This window comes from Littorina saxatilis, linkage group LG17, assembly GCF_037325665.1.
Source record: "Littorina saxatilis isolate snail1 linkage group LG17, US_GU_Lsax_2.0, whole genome shotgun sequence".
Taxonomy (NCBI): domain Eukaryota; kingdom Metazoa; phylum Mollusca; class Gastropoda; order Littorinimorpha; family Littorinidae; genus Littorina; species Littorina saxatilis.
In genome coordinates, this window is record NC_090261.1 from 12,639,369 (window position 1) to 12,645,222 (window position 5,854).

A 5,854-nucleotide genomic window follows, 5' to 3' on the forward strand; every position below is an offset into this window, starting at 1 on the left:
GAGCACACACCTACACTTCGAACAGTCACAAAACAACTACATATATATCTCTCTCTCTCTCCCCCCTCTATCGCTCTCTCTTTCTCCCCCCTCTATCTCTCTCTCTCTCCCCCTCTATCTCTCTCCCCCCTCTATCTCTCTCTCTTACGAAAAACAACAACACAAGACAAAAAAGATAAAGACAGAATATTGGATGACGATCTTTTATTATTTTTATTAAAAAAACGATACGTATCCAGATTATACATACATAACCGTAAAAACAGACATGTATACGGATAATATATAATGTAATATACATGTAGGAGGAATAATTCTGATCCACAAACGGACGGGGTTTTCCAAACAAGTGCCGTTACACAGACTAGATATCCGATTGGCTAGACATACAATAAGATTAACATATATTGCAATTAATGAATAAACTTCTAACATTTTCACAGATGACACAAAAGCAGAAGATGTGGCCTTGTTTATAACAGAATTTTAAACAAAACTTAGTTGAAAGAAGAAACAAGTCGCGTAAGGCGAAAATACAATATTTAGTCAAGTAGCTGTCGAACTCACAGAATGAAACTGAACGCAATGCCATTTTTCAGCAAGACCGTATACTCGTAGCATCGTCAGTCCACCGCTCATGGCAAAGGCAGTGAAATTGACAAGAAGAGCGGGGTAGTAGTTGCGCTAAGAAAGATAGCACGCTTTTCTGTACCTCTCTTTGTTTTAACTTTCTGAGCGTGTTTTTAATCCAAACATATCATATCTATATGTTTTTGGAATCAGGAACCGACAAGGAATAAGATGAAAGTGTTTTTAAATTGATTTGGACAATTTAATTTTGATAATAATTTTTATATATATATATTTAATTTTCAGAGCTTGTTTTTAATCCGAATATAACATATTTATATGTTTTTGGAATCAGCAAATGATGGAGAATAAGATAAACGTAAATTTGGATCGTTTTATAAATTTTTATTTTTTTTTACAATTTTCAGATTTTTAATGACCAAAGTCATTTATTAATTTTTAAGCCACCAAGCTGAAATGCAATACCAAAGTCCGGGCTTCGTCGAAGATTACTTGACCAAAATTTCAACCAATTTGGTTGAAAAATGAGGGCGTGACAGTGCCGCCTCAACTTTCACGAAAAGCCGGATATGACGTCATCAAAGACATTTATCAAAAAAATGAAAAAAACGTTCGGGGATTTCATACCCAGGAACTCTCATGTCAAATTTCATAAAGATCGGTCCAGTAGTTTAGTCTCAATCGCTCTACACAGACACACAGACACACACAGACACACACACACGCACATACACCACGACCCTCGTTTCGATTCCCCCTCGATGTTAAAATATTTAGTCAAAACTTGACTAAATATAAAAAGTGACGGAGAAGAGACAGGCCTCAGACACGGAGAGTGTGGGAGGGGGGGGGGGGTAGAGAGAGAGGGGGGAAAGAGAGAGAGAGATGGAGAGAGAGAGATAGGGGGGAAGAGAGAGAGAGAGAAATAGAGAGAGAGAGATGGAGAGAGAGAGAGAAAGAGAGAGAGAGAGAGAGAGAGAGAGAGAGAGACTGCAGACCTGTTTACCTAATTGGAAGAGTCGGTGTATTTTCCACAGAGACTTAGTGAATTTTCAAAATATGGAGTGTATTTTCTTACCAGGTAGAGGTGCTTGTTAATCATGTGACCGACGTAAAACTGTTAGCCGTGAATTCTAATACAATGTCCGTCGCATTTTTATTTTATTTTAATCGTCGTACATGTACTTTCTTATCAACCTGCGTATTCATCGTATTCTTGGAAACTTGGCGTACAAAATACGGCGAAATCGTAAGAGAAAACTGGTCTGAGAGAGAGACCGACAGACACAAAGACAGACAGGCAAACAGACCAAATACTGTTCAAACAAGTACATTGCTTTGTACAGACACAAGGTCTTTTTTCTTGGCGTTTGCATGTTAAACTTCATCAGTCCATGAACAGGGCTATATAAGAAAATGTCTTTTTATTCAACAGTAAAAACAGACATGGATACAGACATAGACAAAAGATCAGAAACCAGACAAAACAAACATAACATGTACATGATGTCAAAGCTAAAATCATGTTCTATCTTTTTATTTTGGCGACAGTTAACTTTCTGTCACATTGCACATTTTCACAGCAAAGGGCTCCAACATTTTCAGATAAAAAAAAGAAGAAAAAAAAAAGGTTAGAACAGAAAAAAAAGGAGGCCTTAGCTCAAGTAGAAGAAAACTGAGAATAAACCACAGAAAACGGTCTCCCCATATATCAACTAAAGCGGAAAAACACGCTGGTATTTTTATGTTATTATGCATTATCAATGTACATATTTGCAGTGCGAGGGTGTAAGAGTGATACTCTTTATGGAGGAGTCAAACCTCCTAGCCTGACTACAGTGAATTGTGCACTACTGTGCCGAGAGATGACCGAAAAACAGGATATTCTCTAATATTTTCCTGCATGTATTTGCCTTTCAAAGTTCTGTGAACCGATTGCATAAGGGTGCCTTTTTCTCTAATCTGCAAGTACATGCAGTCAAACCTATCGTGACAACCTTCCCTCCATCGCAAACATCTGCCCACACCAAAAGTTCCCTCATCAGTCTGTTTTATTTAATTCACTTTTCCATAGCCACCATCTGTCTTTAACGACCACTTTTGGTCGATCCCTTGGATGGTTGTTATAGACAGGCTCCACTGTAAAACAACCATACTTTTAAAGCATGATAATCACCAAGAAAAGAACTTGGATACAATTACAATCAAAACTGTACAGTGCTTCCCCCTTATCCATCGTGATCAAACAAGTGCACAACTCACTTTTTTTTCTAATGATTTCTTGTCATGAGGATAATGAATTAAGTCAATAATACAATACAATACAAGCAGACTTCATTGTCTGTTATGTGGTTTATATATACACAGAAAAGTGACAATGCTTATGCCACTTGCTAGTCACTGAAAGTCTTTGTTACTTGCACAAAACCTATAAAACATCATCAGAAGAGACAAGGTTAAGCTCTCTTCTGATGATGTAGCTAAGAATATGTTGCCAATGTTTTACAGTGACATTAAATAAACGATTTTATCATCAATATCATCAACAATGTAGCTATGGAGTTTTGCAATGAGCTGGATATGTAGAGCTTTAAATCCCATTCATGCAATAAATATCATAAATATTTCATGAAATGACCTTGACAGTGTTAGTAAAGTTGTTTGTTTCAAATGTTCTTTTTTTTCATATTTCCAAAAGTTCATGCTCAAATGGTATTGTAAATAAACAAATAAATGGATAGATAGATAAAATACATCAAGAAATGTACAAATTTTAATGATCAAACATTTTGTGAGGCTAAACAAATTCCAACACAAACATCTGATGACAAACAACTTCCGCTACCTAAAAAGGAAACATTCCATATAATAAAAGTCAATATCACACATACACATCCACACAAAATTCAATTCTCCTGCAGGGAGGTCTGTATTGCACTCTGTGTTGATCAGACCTATATATATGGGTACCCCCTATATACGGTATAGTAAGGTCAATATCAGTTTTTACGTTATACATGTAGTTATATACGCTGGAATAAAAAATACCCAAAGATGCAATACAGTGGAACCCCTCTTTTAATACCACAAAAAATCTGAGAAAATCAGGTCTTAAAAAGGAGGGAGTTTTAAAATGGGGGTAAATTTACAGATGTCGTAAATCTGATAAAACAAGGTCTTAAACGGGAGGGAGCCTTAAATTGGGGGGTCTTTACAGGGGGGTTCCACTGTATACACAATCTGACTATAATGTGAAAGAACCAAACAACAAGTCTATGGCAAAGAGTAAGAGACAGAACTGATGGCAAGGGTTCAGCGTTGAAGGGCAAAATCGCAGGACTGCAGCACAGACAAGATTGCTATAGTGCATTTCTCAAATAACGGACAGTGAAATTCTTCATTCGAGTTCAAACAAGACTTTATTCAATTTGTATCGTAAAATATTACTACATGTACAGTCAATCCTGCCCTTGCGACCACCGTTCGGTTACGTCACCACCTTCCCAATAAGATCACCCCACAGGATCCGCAACGAGCCTTTTCCTATATGGTTCATCTTTCCATAACAACCACCTGTCTCCAAGGACCACTTTTGGTTGGCCCCTTGTGTAGACTTGTTATAGACAGGTTTGACCGTTTCCCCTGTGAACATTAAAGTTAAAGGGAAAAGGAGTAGTAACTTTGTGTGAAAGTCGAATTACTATGTTAGTTTTTGTTTGAGCTGCATGTACAATCAGTAAATAAAATCTCACTTAAAGAGAAACAACACCGAATAAACAAGCCAAGACGTCTCTTAAATTATTGACCCTCTCTTCCCTAGTGAAATCTCTGACGGCAAAAACGAAACAAAGTTTGAGGAGACCTCCTGACATGAATAATGGCATCACTCAATAATTCTGTCATTTTCTTCTGAATGTAGTTCGGACGTCTAGTGACTGACAAAGAATTTCGAGAACAATATTTGTCAGTCAATATGAGGCTTATATCGTGGTGAATTAGTCATATCAGTAGTTGAAAAACACTTGCAAGGTCACCCCTAGTCTCTGTATTATATCAGTATCATATGTTATTAACTAGCACAAAGATATCTTTTTCCTGCATGCTGTATCTAAGATATAGCAACGAGAGAAGATGAACTGGTAATTACAGCCCACTTTGTCAACATCACGAGCCTACGAATATACACAACCATCATCGAACGCTGAAGACAACTTGGACATGTACCAAAAATTAACAGCTCGGCTGTTTCCAATGCAGAGTAGGAATTACTTGTTGGATCAATTTCACAGATTGACATATAGGTGTCACGTACCGACCTGCCAACACTAATGTGAAGCCTAAAGTGTAACAATTCAGATTGTTTTGACATTTTTAAAGTAGCAAATGGTGTTTAAGTGTAGCAATGTCTAAAAATGTATTCGCACATCTACATTTATGCTATTTCGTGCAAGAACATATACATTTTAAAAAATCATTTGTTCCTATTGTTTGTTTGTCTGTCTGCATTTCCGGTTGTTTGTTGTTGCTTTCTAGTTTTTGTGTGTGTTAAATACAGACTACAAGAAAACTGCTCAAGAATGCTAAGAAATCTTTGATTGCACACACAAAGAAGAGCTAGCATCTTACCACACCATAGAATATTGCTTTCACACAGATCCAAAAACAATAAAACACAAAATGTTTCAACACAAATGCAGTTTGAGATAAACGAAATAAAACTTGGTGCATCACAGAGTCAAAAAAACAAAAACTCTAACATCTCTGAGCAAAAAACAGTGTAAAGATATCACAACGGAAAACAAATAGAAATAATCAAATAAATGAAATAAACAGACAGGAATGGGATTCAGCATTGGTGCAAAAGACACGATTGTACAGTATTTAAACATGTTGAGCAAAACACATTACAAGATGCACTTACTGTCTTATGCTGATGGGATCAAATTCAACCTCAAAATGGTGACACCAAAGCCACTGTAACACACAATTGGTAACGCCAGTTTTGTGATTCCTTATTCATTTGCAACTTTATCCTTAAAAAAAAGTTTTATGAAACAAATTAAGGGTAAATGAGTTTTTATAATGATGAAACTCACTCACTCAGAGTGCGAAAAAAAACCCGGTTGGTTGGAGAAAGTGATATCAAACCAGAGAACACTAGAGCAAGCATCGCCTGTTATGTATGGGATTCACTTAGCGTTGCCAATTATGGGATTGCCCACTGTGGGGCCACCAATTATGGGTGGAAGTCAGACCTCCCCCC